Genomic DNA, 15,791 nt, shown 5'->3' on the forward strand with positions numbered 1-15,791 from the left:
ATGAGAAAGGTTGCTGCCCGAGAGCCTGGAGAGGTACTGACAATACTGGCCTAGATGGATCAGTGGTCTGGTTCAGGACAAGTGTCAGGCAGAGCTGTGGGTGGCACAGGGCTCAAAGCCAGGGCCAGGAGAATGGGGGTGCCAGTAGTCAGGAACAAGCCAAGTCGATGACCCAGAGATCAAGCAACAAGTCATGAGCCAATTCACAAAGGAAAGCCAAAAGAAGAAGCAGCAGCAGCAGCAACATCCCAGAAGCAAAAAGACCCTGAAACTGTAAGCCAGACCGGCCTCAGGCAGGAAGCTTCTCACACCCTTCCTAATATAGATACACAACCGTGGCAGATACTCCTGGAGGCAGTGAAGAAGGGGAGAGGTTAAGAGAATGGCGGGTGCTCCTAGTAACGGTTGCTAGGGAGACAAGAATGTTGGGGAGTGGCAGTTAAGGAGGGGAGGACAGTTTAAGAGAGAGAGAGGAGGAAAAGGGATACAAATAGCGCGAAGACTAAATAGTGGGATTGAGACTTTGGCACATAGAAGCAGCTGTGCGTTGTCAGTAGCGGCAAGGAGTGGGCAGGCTGGAGACAAAGGACGAGGGAACTTGCCCTTTGTGAGACAGAATGGCAGTGAGGAGCAGGAGAGCTGGCAGCAGGCAACGCAGACCTACGTTGGTCGTGGGATCGCCAGCTTGTTGGGCCACCTGGGCAACATCACGGCAACTAAGAAGACTCTTTTGGTGGCATACTGGAAAGGGGAGAGAAAACAATTGTTCGGGGGAATTTTAGATGTTTGTTTCTATTTACTGTTATTCCTTTGCTTATTTTTATAAAAGTCATTGGAAGCCATAGCGTTTGTTCTGGGTTCTCTCTCTTCTCCCCAATTAATATTCAAGTGGGTGGTGCCCTGTATTGGTCACACAACCAGTAATGGGCAGGGCCTGTCTGAGACTTGAAGGCTCAAATATTTGCTGCTGTAATGCAACAAGCTACCACAGGGGAAATAGTATGCAGGCTCTCAGTCCAGACATAAGTCGATCCTGAGAATGAAGTACCTATATATGTTCACCTTGGACTTGGCTGCCTAATTTTTTAAATAGGCTGCTTCTGCTTTCTGCCAGGCTACCCTAACATGTAACCAAGGATGATTACAAATATGATTTGTAATACTCTTTTCTGTGCACAGTAGTATCAGCCTCTGCTACCCAGGGAAATACCATGAGAGGGAGTTCTGGTGGAAGAAGGAACTAGGCCTCTTTGAAAACTTCTCTTTCTGTAAAGCAAATTTTGCTTGGCAAGTTCTACAAGCTGCTATTTCAAGCCAGCCAATTTGCATTCATTCTGCTTGCAGTATCCACCAGTTCTTCTGAATTGGTTTATAGCAGCAGAGGAAATGCACAAGAAATAATTATAGACTGATACATCCTTGCCCAAGTGCTTTCTCCTCCTTTTACTTTCCCTCTTTTTTTCTTGGTTGCCTTTTCATTTTCCTCTTTATGTATTATTAGCTTTGGAATGATCTTTACTGAGGAAAATTTGAATCTGAAGGAAGGGTCTAATTGCACTACCTCTGAGGACTAATTAAGCCATCTGTGACTGACAGCCTTTCTTGCTTCCTTGTTTTGTGGTAGATGGAGCTGCAATGCCAGCTGTCCTGACTTTTTTCTGTAAAGCAAGAAAGGAAAAGGAAGGGTACAATTAATAGTTTGTCATTTTTGTTCGCACATTTCTTTAAGAAAATATCATCTATTTGCCTCCCTAGCTGAGACAGTTTGACATCTGTCTGCCTTCCATCTTTTCCAAACAAGCTGCAAAGGAGGTGTCCAGAATTCTACACCCAGAGACCTACTTGGGCCATGTAAAATATATCCACATTATTTCCTAGAAACTTGAGCTGAAGGTCCTTTGTGAACAGAACTTATATTGCAACATCTTTTTTAAAAAGCAAGTGTTCATCCCAAGAACTTATCTCTGAAGGCTGAATGCTCCCACTCTCATTACGTCTTTTTAAAATGGGGGCAAAAGGACCATTGCCTCATGCCCACAGCAAGACTAACACCCAGCCATCCAGTATATCCAGTATATCTGGATCCAGCCGCCCAGTATATCTGGATGGCATTGCATACTCTTGTCTTTGAATCAGGCCTTGAAGGCCTATCTTGCAAAAGCTAAAATGTGGTAGGGGCATGCTTTGGCCTGATTATCTAGATAAGCTCAGTGAAGCAGCAGAGGAGTTCTTTAAGGCTAAGAAGGTTTCCAACTTAAGCCCCAGTATGAATTGAGGGTACAGTACAGCTCCTCTCTATGTGGTATTTAATATGGAAGTTGATTATATCCTCAAGTAGACAAGAATCCTGCTTTCCTGTAAACCTGTACAGAGAACAATTCCCATTTTCCTTTTTTGCCTTTCTTTGTTAAATCCTGCTGTAACTATACCCTCCTTTTCCTTTATCCCTCATAATTTGTACAGGGTACTGCTTTTGTAGCCAACTTATTTGTATAGTTTCTGCCTGCAGGTGGAAAACCCCATTGGTTAAAATATAGGAATGAAATTATAGAATTGCCTTTCCAGAATGCCTTTTTACCTTTTCTGTTTGCAGGATTTGTTTTAAATGAATTCAAGCTGATAAGAGGGGGCGGAATTCCATAGCCTTGAATCTCTGCCTTTGACCTGGCTGAGTAGGGGTTCCATTTAGGTGAGGCGGGGGCAGCCTCTCTGCCCTGTGCTCCAGACCACAGGTGATTATTATACCTCAGGAGCAGCTATAGCTCAGGCCAACTTAGGCTGTGCACATAGACTTTCAAACAAGAGCAAGTGCCAGTTTTTCTCCTATGGGGTTAGCTCTGCTTCCTGCCTCTAATGACACATGTACAGCATTCAGATCCAGTGCTGTCTCCCACCTCACATTCTCCGGCAGGGTGGTCTGGTTTGTTCATTGTACTTCTTTCAATTGCTTTGCATGTTTGTATCCTTAAACAATTGTCCAGTGCCCTTTTCTTTTAGTTTCCGTCTATTTTACCATTTAAAAACTGCTCCAAAAATGGGGAGGTAGCTTTGTTACTGACGCAAAGGCCAGCCAGACAACACTGTGCACATCCACGGAAGACTCGCTAAATTATGGATTCTGCTGATGACTTTAAAGCTACCCTCCTTCAGCAAGGGAACTTCAAATGGGAACTTGCTGGATTATAATGTATTGAGAGGTTTGATTGTATTGTCATAGGTTTGAATTGGCATAATGGGTTTCTGTCAGAGTACCGGGTTAATTAATTTAAGATGAACTAGAAGGATTTTATGATCAACAACTACTGAAAGATCACTTTGCTTATCTCATTTACACAGATTCGTCAGAGAGAGTGACAGACAGTATGGATGGGACTGGGGTGTCAGAGAATGAGCCACAGCTCTGACTCATACTCACTCTTCTAGCCCCAACCGGCTGCCTTGCTCTCTCTTGCCTCACCCTGCCACTGCATTAACTCCAGGCTTGTGGGCCCAGCGAATGGAAGCCTGTGCACCCGGAATTAATGCCACAGTGTGGTGAGGCAAGAGAGGACGAGGCAGCCAGGTGGAATGAAAAGAGTCGGAATAAGCCAGAGTGTCATTCATTCTCTGCCATCCCAGCCCCACCCATACCGGCTGCCTCTGGTTACAGACAATACCTCCTGGAGTCCATGGCTATTTGGCCTCACTGGTTTTTTCCTCTCTCCCTCCCACTCCGTGCATGCACGCGCGTGCACATACACACACCCACACCCCTGCAAACTTCTTGTATCTGGTGAGCTATAGTCCACAAAAACTTGACCTCTGGTGTGTTTCTGATCTTTAGCTACTGCTTTTGATCCCTGAGCCCTGACTGGTTGCCTGACTCTGCTGGTCATGGCTTCTAGCCTTGTGCCACCTAGTGGCCACTGCCCATGACTCAGCCCTGACGCCCACAAACAAAAGGCCAGAGGGTGGAGCAGAAGTTAATTAACATGATGAGTGAGGGTCAAGGAAACAAGTGATAGGTCACACAGTCCAAAATATCAGCTGCATTCACACCTAACGTGGAACTGTGGGTCCAATGGGCCCACGGCTCCACTCCCCACTCCCTACCCCTCTCCCGCTCCCCTGTCCACATTTGAATGGACAGGAGGCTCTCTGCAGTCAGGGAGGGAGAGGATGGGGAAATGGCTCTATGGGCTTCCTTCTTGCATGAAGGAATCACAGCCGGAGAGAGGGAGGAGCTTCTTCCCTCAACTCTGGTTTCAGCCAGCCCTGCCTGGTGGGACATACTACAGGCATCTGGAAACCTTGGGTACAAGCAGTGAAACTCACTACAGCCTGAGGTTTCAAACTAGAGTTTGACAAGCAAAACCTTGGGTGGCTTTCCATATGGGACCAGGATTTCACACATTTGGATGTTCAGGTTTGGCAACCTCTTGTCCCTTCATCTCTGGTTTCCTGTTATGTGCGAATGAGGCCATCTTGTCCACATCCTCAGTTTGAAAAAGCTAAAAGATCTCAATTTAGATTTGGCAAGAGGATGCTCTGGAAGCCCCCAGAGTAACCACTACCTCATTGGAGTCCAGGTTAGAATAGATGCAGAGATTTTACCTGCTAAATATTTTGCAAACTGGTCACAGTGAACTTCTGAGGGCTCTGGCTGTTTCCCTTGGGAGCCAGCTATAAACATGTCTTAACTTCAGACTCCACTGAATGACACTGAGAGCAGAGGCAATAGTGATAGAAAAATAAGACTTCTTCACTGTTGTCACCACCTTGGAGAGGGTGTATCCTATCCATTTCATCCAGGGGCTTCCTTCATTGACGTTCCCAACCTTGTCCCTGAGTCCTTCCCATTTCATTGCTCCCAACTCCAAGGAAATTCAAGAAGCAGCATTTGTTCTGGGAAAGAGAAGGAGCTCTTAAAAGAATTTTTGGCTCAGCCTTAAAAAGCAATTTAAATCTGTGTGCACATTTGTCCTTTGTTTTTGTTCACTGTAGGTGTGAGCCCCCGTGCTACTCTAAAACATGTCTCAAATGTCTGCCTTAAAAAAATAATTTTAAAAATTAAACATTAATGCTTGCTTTAAATTAATTATTATTTCTCTGCAAGCTGTAACAGGATTAACTAGTTATTTTGTTACAAGCCATTAAATTGGCCTCATGCTTGGGGCACAAATCCCTCTGCTTAAAAAGCAATTGCCTGTTTTCTGTAGTCATTCTGAAGTATACAAAAGGTTTTAAAAATCACAACAAATTCTCCCACTGTATACAACTGCAAGCCTTGGACCTTGCTGAAGTTTGCTACCCTTTGTACACTGAAATCATTACCTGTCTTAGATAGATCAACACCTCATTTCAAAACAATACTTGACAATGGTGGCTGCCAAACCATGCAGTGAGCCATCCATCCAAGAGCTCCGTGCCTCCGAAGCTGTGCATCATCACTACCCCCATCATTCCCAATGATGCTCATAGCTCTGGTGCATGACTTCAGAGGCAGGGAGTAGCCTCCACCTTCGGAAGTTGTCTGGATGGATTCTTGGCTTGCTTGGAAGCAGTGAGCAGGCATCCCTCTTGGATGGACAGCTCACTGCGCAGTATGTCAGCCACTGATGTCTTCACCTTGCATTCAGCTTCATTTGTGAGTAGTATTGTAAGCATTTGTATAGTGTAATGAATAGAGTGTTGGACTAGGACCAGGAAGACCTGAGTTCGAATCCCCATTCAACCATGAAATTCACTGGGTGACTCTGGGCCAGTCATGTACCTCTCAGACTAACCTACCTCACAGGGTTGTTGCGAGGATAAAGATAACCATGTACACCATTCTGGGCTCCTCAAAGGGAGAGCGGAATATAAAATATAAAAATTAATAATAATAAATAATAATTTCACAATTAATCACCTATTCCAATGGTTCTCAATGGGAATTCTACTCCCTTTTGCAGTGGTGGCCAGTGTTACCAGGGCTAGGGAGAAGCAGGTGAGACGAACAAGCACAGAATGGGTCGCAGCTATGTTTCTCTCTCTATTTTCCTGCCCTGGCTTTAACTTGAGATGCACAGCCTAGTCATTCACTGGGCTGAGCTCTACAGCTGGGGCTTAACATGACTCAACTTTTCTTAAAGGTCTACACTTCCCAGTGCTCCCTGTGCACTTTCCCAGATGTCATTGGGGTTCAACAAGGTTCCATTTTACTTATCTCCCCACCCGGCACTAGGAAAAGCACAGCACTGTACAGATGGAACGGTCCCCTCTGCATGGTACCAGGGCGAGGGGAGTCAGTGTGGTGTATTTGGCCAAAGCTTTGCACAAACCTAATAAACAATTTGTCAGGGAGCCACACTTAGGGTTGATGGGACCACCACTGTCTCATAGGAACATAGGAAGCTGCCATATACTGAGTCAGACCATTGGTCTATCTAGCTCAATATTGTCTTCACAGACTGGCAGCAGCTTCTCCAAGGTTGCAGGCAGGAATCTCTCTCAGCCCTATCTTGGAGAAGCCAGGGAGGGAACTTGAAACCTTCTGCTCTTCCCAGAGTGGCTTCATCCCCTGAGGGGAATATCTCACAGTGCTCACACTTCTAGTCTCCCATTCATATTATGCAACCAGGGTGGACCCTGCTAAGCTAAGGGGACAAGCCATGCTTGCTACCACAAGACCAGCTCTCTTCTCTTAGTCTCCCAGGCCTTGCAGTAAAGTACACTAACATTCTGCTTTCCACAGTGGCCAGCCGGATGCCTCTGGGAAGCCCACAAGCAGGTGATGAAGGCATGCCCCCTCTCCTGCCATTGCTCCCCTCCAACTGATTTTTAGAGGCATACAACCTCGCTCTGAACCTGGAAACAGCAAGTAGCCATCCTGACTGCTGTAGGATCAGGGCATGATCTTCCCTCTAGAACTCATGGAAGCAGCAGGACCAGCACCTCTGATATTAGCTGCATTCCCTTGATCTGGTGATGGGAATGCCTTCTGTGAACCCAATCGACACAGAATCTGAATGTGGGTCTCCCACTGCTTGGAGAGAAAGGGGCTCTGAAAGCACTACATGCCAGCAGCTTTCTTTTTTCTTTACTTTTCTAAAAGCCATCCTTGTGCTTCTCTTCTGGTTTGTTCCCACCCCCGCTCTTCACCTCATTTTTAATAAGTGCTTTTCATGTTCTCCCGTATTCACTCCCAACTCAGAGGACACACCAGCTGTTACATTTGGAATTATCCGGTTTTTGCAATTCTGCCAGGTTCTGTATGTGCTGGTTATAGGAGGAGGAACAGAAGAGAAGGCAAAAGGTGGTGGGCTGAGAAAGGAAAGGATGGAAAATAGCAAAGTGGGAGGAAGAGAATAGGAAGCAAAAGAGGGAGGAACAAGTGTGGAAAAGTGCTTTAAGGAAGCGCAGAGTGGTGGCAAACAAAAGGTAAACTGGGGGCATTATGAATGCGGCTGTCAAAAGGCAGTGCCTCAAAAGTGTTGAGGACTGATTCACACAACCACCCAGGGTATGTGATGGCTTCAAGAAAAGCCTGCTTATACTGGATCCATTGTGAACTAGTTGTGTGCACCCACCACCAAGGGCAGAATTCATCTTGCTCAAAGCCAGAAATAGCCCCGGTGAAGATATCACAAGAATATGCTGCAGAAAGTCTGCGGGTCACTTGCTACCCCTCTTTTTTCGTCTCCTTTGCATGTGAGGGAAGCAGACTGGATACTTCAATTTGTGATTGTAACAAACCACAGTTTTCCATTAAGTCCAAATATGAAGGGCTGACATACAGAGCAGGGACACACCGGTGCAGCAAGAGAGCACCCCAACAGAATGTCGCAACTAAGTACATTGTTGCAGCAGGGAAGGAGACCCATGGTTTCCCTTCTCTGACCTTTGGTAAGAGTGGAGTTTCACTGCCCTTATCTCCAGTTCTGAGGCAATGGCGTTACATCCAAACACTGGCACTGCAGTTTTGGCTCCACAGAACTGGAATTGAGGGAGGAAGCTCCTCCCTCACTCCGACCTGATTGGCTGTGCTAGCTGTCCTTTTGTCAAGAATGAAGCCCACACAGCCAGCTCCCTCCCCTTTCTGCAGTCTCACTGACTGCAGAGAAGCAGCTCTCCCAAATGTCCAAAAGCAGACCTGGAGGAGGGGCACAGAACCGCTGGAACCACGGTTCCATGTTATGTCTGATGGTGGCCTACGTTGCCTTGTACAAACCACTATTAGTTGAGAAATCAGGATATCAAACCAGGATGATTAATCTGACCCCACATTTCGATATAACAAAAAACTGTGGTTTGTTACAAACTAAAAATTGAAGCTTGAAACATCCTTCCTTTGGGGACACAAGGGAGGATGGAAAGGGAGGGCAATGCATGCAAGCCCAGCACATTCTTATAACATTAATGATGGCTTATTATTACATCTGAACCTGGCTTTCTTGTGCTATCGAATGCATATTAAACACCAAATTCTGCATATGCAAAGTTTAGGGGCCACCCTACACAGGTTTTCTGTGGGCCATTTTGATGACCATATGTGTCCAACAGTCATGGGGACAGGCTATATATGAATTTGCCATTTGGGGCCCAGAGAATAATGCACAAAATAGGATCCCTACAGCTGGGTCCTGTGCTCTGGCTTTGCACTTGAGCATCCAGCCATAAGTATAGGAAACATCCTTATTTTATAAATAAATAAAGAATTAAAAGTACATTTCTACCTCCATGGAACTCCTGCTGATACTGCAAGCAGACATACATAAGACTGCACAGCCCCAACTGGTCAACTGTCACCCTTGTGAGCCGTGTGTGGACAAGTGGGGAAAACACTAACAGTAGCTTAGATAGGCTACGAGGACTGCATATATTTAATGTGTACACAAGCAGTCCCTATAATAAGCACCAGACACACAACCTTTCCCTTGGATCTCTGTGTGTCTTCTGTGATCCTGTGCAAGTGCAGAAAAGGCATGAATGTTGGTTATGGCTTCTAACATCTTTAGAATCTCAGCTTTCATTTTAGAAAAAAAAGTTTCTAGTCCTTGTGGGTATGGCTTGAAAACCTGTGGGCAAAGTCTAGTGAAATATCTGCAGACAGAAAGGCTTGGTGTCATTTCCACTGGTCAGGGACTGCAATTTATAATGAAAGCTGCTCTCCCCGTGGGTTTCCTTTAACATACTGGACCTTGTAAAGCACTTTGGGATCTCAAGTGGCAGGTGTCAGAGGAGTGCTAAGTACGACTGTCAGTTTTCTTTCTAGAATACAAATATAGATTTATTTATATTTTACCAAGCAGAGACTTCCTGGGTTGCTTAGTTACAAGAGAACCATCATGGAGAAGCTTTTTCGTCTACATTTGATGGAGAAAGAAGGCTGTGGAGGAGTGGGATTGTGTCATATGCAGCCACCTGCTAAGCAGAGCAGGAGTCAGGGTCTGGATTAGTACTTGTCCTCTTTGTGTTTGGTACACATTTAGAACATAGGAGGAAATTAGCCCTGTCTGTTCCTTGCCAGCATACAAGACATTATAGATAAGGAACAAAGTGCACAGAAGGATGAGCGTACCCAGAATGGAACAGCAGTTGCAGCTCAAAGCATTCTGGTGGCACCTCTGTGACTAGGAGCACAGCTCCCCTGCAATCCGTGAGGTGTGTTTTACTCCTCATCACACACTTGCTCCTTTCTGTTCTGCTTAATTAATTTGGTGTGCACTGAATGCAAAATTCCCCTATTCTGAAGCTTGGATTTCTGATGGCCAAATAACTCTCGTCACTGCATAGACTGCCGTGTACAAGAATGAGCTGCTCTAAAGTCTTTGAATGGGGAAGACAAATGGTTTTCATACATGAAAATCCAAAAGGAAACAAATCCTGTACATTTCCTTCAATGAGTTCATTCCTGATGTAACGTGAAAGTCTATTGCTGAACGTACTTCCATCATGAGCCACTGTTACCAGTTCTTTTTCATTATTCCCTGAAGATCTATTGATAGCTCCATGGGAAACTGGAGATATGTTGTCAGTGCAACTGTTAGTAGTTCTGTCATCCTAGGCAAAAATAGTTAGAAGGGTTGTTTTTTAAAAAGGCTTTCCTACATCTTTCAAAGCTCAACAGTTTGTAAAGACAGGATACTATCTCATAAATAAGATACGGATCTCTACAAATGATGTAGTTCTCAAAGCTTGTAGGTATTCAAGAAATCTGACTTGTCATTCTGTGCTCTATTTTTCCTTCTAAGTTTTTTTATTTGTTGCTCAAAAAAAAAAGTTCTGTGTGAGAATCTACACATGTGATCTACATTCTAGAGGTGTCTGGAAGAAGAGTGCAGTTCAGAAAAATCATCAGCTGCTTTGAATCATAGGAATATAAATGAGGAGCAACCATATGAACCTGACTATTTGTTTATGAGTATAGAAGAAATTTGAGTTTAAAAGTTGCCACTAAAGTTACCATAAGGAGAAGTCTAAAAATTTAAACAAAATGTACAAATGTACCTATTTTATTAGTTTATTCTGAACTAAGCATTTTTCATTATAATTAATATCCTGCTTTTTGTTTTTAAAAAAACCCTACTCCGAGTAATTTTACAAAAGGTAAAAAGAGTACAGTAAATAAAAACCAAAGTACGTAGAATTAATAAAAATTAGTGCTTTCATCTTGTCTGGATTAAGTTTTAGCTTATATGGCAAACATCGACTTATCTCCCAGCTCCTAAGAATAGCAAAAGAACAGCCCCGCTAGATCAGGCCCAAGGCCCAATGAGTCAATCTGTCCTCCACTCCACCTTATTCAAGATCAAACTCTGCGATGCTGTTCAGGGTTAGGGTCACGACAAGATAGAACATTAATCTCCCAGCAACACCTTCTGGAATTGGCCCTATAATCCTATTAATGCAAGATGGCCCATAAGGATACCATGGTTAATGCTATTAAAAGCCACTGAAAGGTTCAGGAGACTCAATGGGGTCATACTTCCCCTGCCCATCTTCTGGCACAGACCATCATCCAGAGCAACCAAAACATTTTTAGTTCCAAAACTAAACAATTTCATCAATACTAGGAACACCTGTAACTACAATGCCACTACAGGCTCAAACACCGTACCCACATAAAGCAGGCTGGACACAGAGCAATAAACACAGGGTCTAGATTTGACTTTTTTCAGGAGGGTTCTCACTACATCCTCTTTCAAAGATGTAGGGACTTTCTCTGTGAGGCACTGATGACCTCCAAAACCCATACAGAGAAACAAAACCGGGCAAATCTACTCAAGCGACAATGACAAGGCCCAAACATGTAAGTATTTGATCTCCACTTTCCGTGTTACCTGTCCATATCCTCAACGAGGGTCGGGGGGAGAGAGAGAGGGAAATAACAAACAGAAATATAATGCACAAGATGTTTCATCTTCCACCTTCTTCAGTTGCTCCGATGTTGTATGAAAGGTACAGTAGCTGTAGTAACAGTTCTAGAATGTGCGTGATGGAGGGTTCAGCAGTCTAGGATTGGCTGCTACGGACATGTCACGTGCTGTCTTTGTCCTGAGTGCATAGCTCATAAACTAGCCTGTGTCCCTTTGGATTAACCTAAACTCTGAAGCCCCATCTATGCATATTACATACAAACTTTTATAACCATAACTGAATGGTAAATTTCAATCAGGAAACACTGTTTCCATTAGGGGCAATCAGGGGCATAGAAGTGGCCAGGAGCTGGAAATGATTGTGTACAGTTATTTCCCATTTCAAATCCCCACCCCCTCCCCAGAGTTTTAAGACTGTTTAAAATGTTTTACAAGGATTCAAAACTCCATAGGGAGGAAAACTGCTTGAAGAGCAATTTGGCAAGGGAAAATGGATGGATAATATGCTATACTGACCCCTACAGAGACGTCTTCAACCATGTTTGCTTTCATTGGATCATTACAGTCACTCATGACATTGTTTCAAGAAGGACAAATCACAGTGGTGCATGAATGCATATTGTGAGTTAGCATCCATGCAACTGTACCAAGGTTCTCAGCTTGCTGCTCAGCCACATCTTATTATGCACTAACCATATCCACTTTTGCTTAGGCTAAACCCTATATGGATCCACACAATCCAGGCTCACAAACATGCCAATATGGTCATGCGTGTCGGGCTCCACACCACATTTTGAAGATCATCATGCACAGGCAAAATATGCAAAGTGATGCTTTAAACAGTCAAAACTCAAGCAGGCAGCCTAGCTTTTTCAATTCAGACCCTGGGGCTACACTCCCGATCTTTGAATGCTTAGAGTGACCTTGAACTTCAGCTTTCCTTTCTGCCCCATCCTCTACTATCCTAAATCAAAGCTCTATGGATCCTTTTTGCAAAAGGAAAGATGGTGCTGCTGTCTTAACTAGTTTTCTGCTTGAATTCTGTCTCCTTCCCTAGCATTTTCAGTACAGTTTCTCATGGCAATATTCTCCTGGCAACTGTTGGTTAGCTGTGGGTGCTGGCATCCAATACCTGCTGTGCTATGCCCGTTTGGCAGCTGTGTGGGCCCTCCACTCATCACACGAAGTTGCAACCTAGTCCCACCTCATGCAACTCCAAATTGTCTCTCTGTAAATGCAGTGCAATTACAAGAAGAGGAGGTGAAATGTAGAATGTGGTCCATTTTTCTTTGATATACTTTGGGTTTCTTTAGGATCACTCCCGAGTCAGCAAACTGAAAATATTATTGCAATGTGTGAAATAATCCCAGTGGCTGGCATCTCTCTCCCTTCCCCAAACCATCGTCTGTCCACTTGGCAGCAAGCTGTCAGATGGCAAGGGGGAAAGGGGAGGAGGGGGGCAAGAAAACGATGGGGATGGTGCAATTTCCATTTGTGAAATTGTCTGACAGGATTCGAGCGCCTGTGATCGCCTATTAACATCTGGAGAAAAGCAAAGAAAAAACAAAAGGGTGGGAGGTACAGGGAACAGGGAGACAGTTGGCATTAAAATCTCCTGCACTTCTACAGTACTATAAATTGACTCCGTCAGTAATTCATGCACAAAGATGCACTCTAGTAATGGATTCTTCTCTCCCACGGGCAGAGATGACAATAAGATAAGCTCCCTCCATCCATCCCTCTTGTGAACCAGTGACAAACATACTCTGACGGATAGATTTCATACATACACGCACAAGTGAATGCACACCCAGACCCGCACACATGCACACACTCACTCATTCACACACTCAAAAATGTAGGGGGAAGGGAAGTAGCAGATCTCACCTCGCTCATGAACCGGACAGCTCATACTGATGGTTGTTTACTTTTCAGTGCCTTTTCATGCAATGCAAGGGGTTTGCAAGTAACTCCTTTCAAAAGCTAAGGAGATTCCCAGACCGTTCCACTCCGCTTAGAGCCAAACTACATGCTATAAGCTCATGCCAAAGGCTTGCGGACTTGGTTTTCACTCTTTAAATAGCAACCACAGGGTCTCCAATCAGGATTAGGACTGCAATATGGATGGAGGCAGGGGGTTATCTCTTCCCCTCACCATGGTTCCAGTCCAGATTGGAGGGTCCTCACAGCTGCTATTTGGCCTGGAAGGGAAGTTCCCATTGATGCTAATGAGAGATTTCCTTCTGGGACAAATAGCACCCACAAGGGACGTGATCCTAATCAGGACCATAGAAGGGCAAAGGGTTGAGGGTGTCTTCCCTTCGCACTGCAATGCTGATGGAGATCACACACACTCATGCGTACACACATTCATGGATGCTATTTAAAGACTAAAAAGCAAACATGCCAGCATGAAAGACATGCTTAACAGAACGTATAGTTTGGTCCATAGAGGCAACCTTAACATAAAGCAAAGTGGTTGCCTCAAGTATCAGATTTGGGGCATTAATAAGGGTGGCAGAATGGTCCAAGGTGCTCTCCCCCCCTGGACATTCAGGCCAAAGTCCAAGGCCTCCACACCTTCTGGGGCCCCCAAGCCCTCTTTCATTTGTCCTGGGTGGTGTGGTGGCCAGATTATGTCAAATTACATGTTGGAATGTTTCTGCTAATGTATATCTGCCGAAAGAGTCTTGTACATTTTTACATTCTTGCAAATTCAGTTGCTTAAATATTAGAGCCTTTAGAGACAGAGGAGGGAGTGGGTAAAGAAATATGTTAGGTTGCATGTTGAAATGTTCCTGCTCATGCATATTTGCATAAATACCTTTGTTTTATGTTACATTCCTGTGAGTTCAGTTGCTGTTTATGCCCTCAAGAACCCACCTGCTAAAAAGATCGTGCCACCATGGGGCAGGGGGAGGCCTGCTTGGCTCACCCCCTACCCCCTGGCCGTGCACATTGGCAGCTAAAGGTAGGTCACTTCGTGGGGTGGTGCAGCAGGGCAGCAGCGGGGTGGTGGCAGGAGGCCCCCCCATCCATTGGAGCCCCCCCCGGACCTTGGAGGTCACAGGCTGGGTCCCCAAAGTCCAGGGGTTAGAGCGCCCCTGCATATAGGAAATTGGAACTCCAAGATAGACATGACAGTACAATCACAATTGTCTAGTTAGGGACTTGTTTTTCCTTTAAAGCAACAACCATGTGGGGCCCCAATCCTGGTTGGGAAAGCATAGCAGAAATAGGGGGTATTATTTCTACCCCATGCCAGTTTCTCACCCAGAATCTGCCCCCATGGCTATTTCACCCTTAAAATGCCATTATAGTAGACAGTGCTTTTAAAATGCCATAAATGGCACTGTCCATGGTGGCTACTTCAGAGTAAAATCAAGCCCTTTATTGAGAAATGATGCACATAACGCAGCTCATTTGGCCCTATACAAAAGGAAAATCTAAAGAAAATCTAAATAAAGAAATGAATTACAACATTAAATTTCACAAAGCAACATGGTCGGGTGGGGGGCCGGAATTGTGTAGCTGTTACTAATGAAATCACAATAGCCAAGAGGAGCCTGTGAAACTCATACATACTCCCACACTGTGCTCACAATAACCATGAATACAATTGTTGGGAGAAGACATTATTCTAATGAATAGCGTTTTACAGAGACATAATACAGAACATCCAATGTGGGGAAAGTGTGATCTATCCCTGCAACAGAAATGCAACCTTAAGTGACAATGTCTAGACTGCATGCAACAAAGAGGTAACTTCTGAGCATTTATCATGCTAAACCCTGATAATCTGAAAAGACTCTTAGTTTCTCACAGGAGTTCCTTTGCTCCTGAAGGGCCAGGTACTGAGCCATAGTCCAGCAGTGAATTGTATTAGGAAATGTGGATATTATTAACTGGTAAAGCACAACCTGAGCCATTTCCCTACAATGAAAATTCAAGCTGGGATGGCACATGCTTGGTTTTTGTTTCCTAAATAGCAGTCATTGTTTCTGAAAATGGTGACAATGGCAGCAAAGAGCAGCCACAAGGGAGAGAGGAGGAGGAAAATTATCCCCCCCCCTCGCTATAACATTGGAATCCACAGTCCCCCAATGAAACTGATGGGCAAAAGGTTGTGGATAGAAAAAAAGGAAGCACTTCTTCACACAATAAGGCTATTCTCACAACTAGCCAAAACGAGGCTAAGCGAGCCCAGCCCGGTTTCGGCTGGTCGTGAGACCCAATGGGAGCTGCGCAGCTCCTGCTGGTGGCGCAGCAGTGAGCCCTCTTAAGTGGCCTGCCGCTTAACCAGGGTTTGGTGTGCAGGAGCATCTGAAAAGTGGGTTAATCGATCGTGTGTTGGTGCAGCGCGTCTCTGCACCACACCGACTCACAAATAGCCTCTCAGCATCAGGAGGCTCCCCAAAAGGCACCACGCACTTGCCCCCGAACCCCACCACC

At 44.9% G+C, this 15,791-nt stretch overlaps 2 long non-coding RNA genes across 3 annotated transcripts in view; one reads left to right on the forward strand and one right to left on the reverse strand.

The window, feature by feature from the left end:
• Positions 1–15,791, forward strand: part of LOC128328155 (uncharacterized) — a 34,864-nt gene that overhangs the window by 11,109 nt on the left and 7,964 nt on the right. The window lies entirely within an intron of this gene.
• Positions 440–11,405, reverse strand: LOC128328154 (uncharacterized). Of its 2 annotated transcripts, XR_008309050.1 has the most exons (4): positions 11,304–11,398; positions 4,758–4,884; positions 1,562–1,658; positions 440–741 (listed from the first exon to the last, which is right to left on the reverse strand). It is a non-coding gene; the product is annotated as an uncharacterized LOC128328154 (long non-coding RNA). The 2 variants fall into 2 exon arrangements; XR_008309049.1 differs by lacking the exon at positions 4,758–4,884 and having other exon boundaries at positions 11,304–11,405.

Source organism: Hemicordylus capensis, chromosome 5 (genome assembly GCF_027244095.1).
Source record: "Hemicordylus capensis ecotype Gifberg chromosome 5, rHemCap1.1.pri, whole genome shotgun sequence".
In the NCBI taxonomy this organism is placed as follows: Eukaryota; Metazoa; Chordata; class Lepidosauria; order Squamata; family Cordylidae; genus Hemicordylus; species Hemicordylus capensis.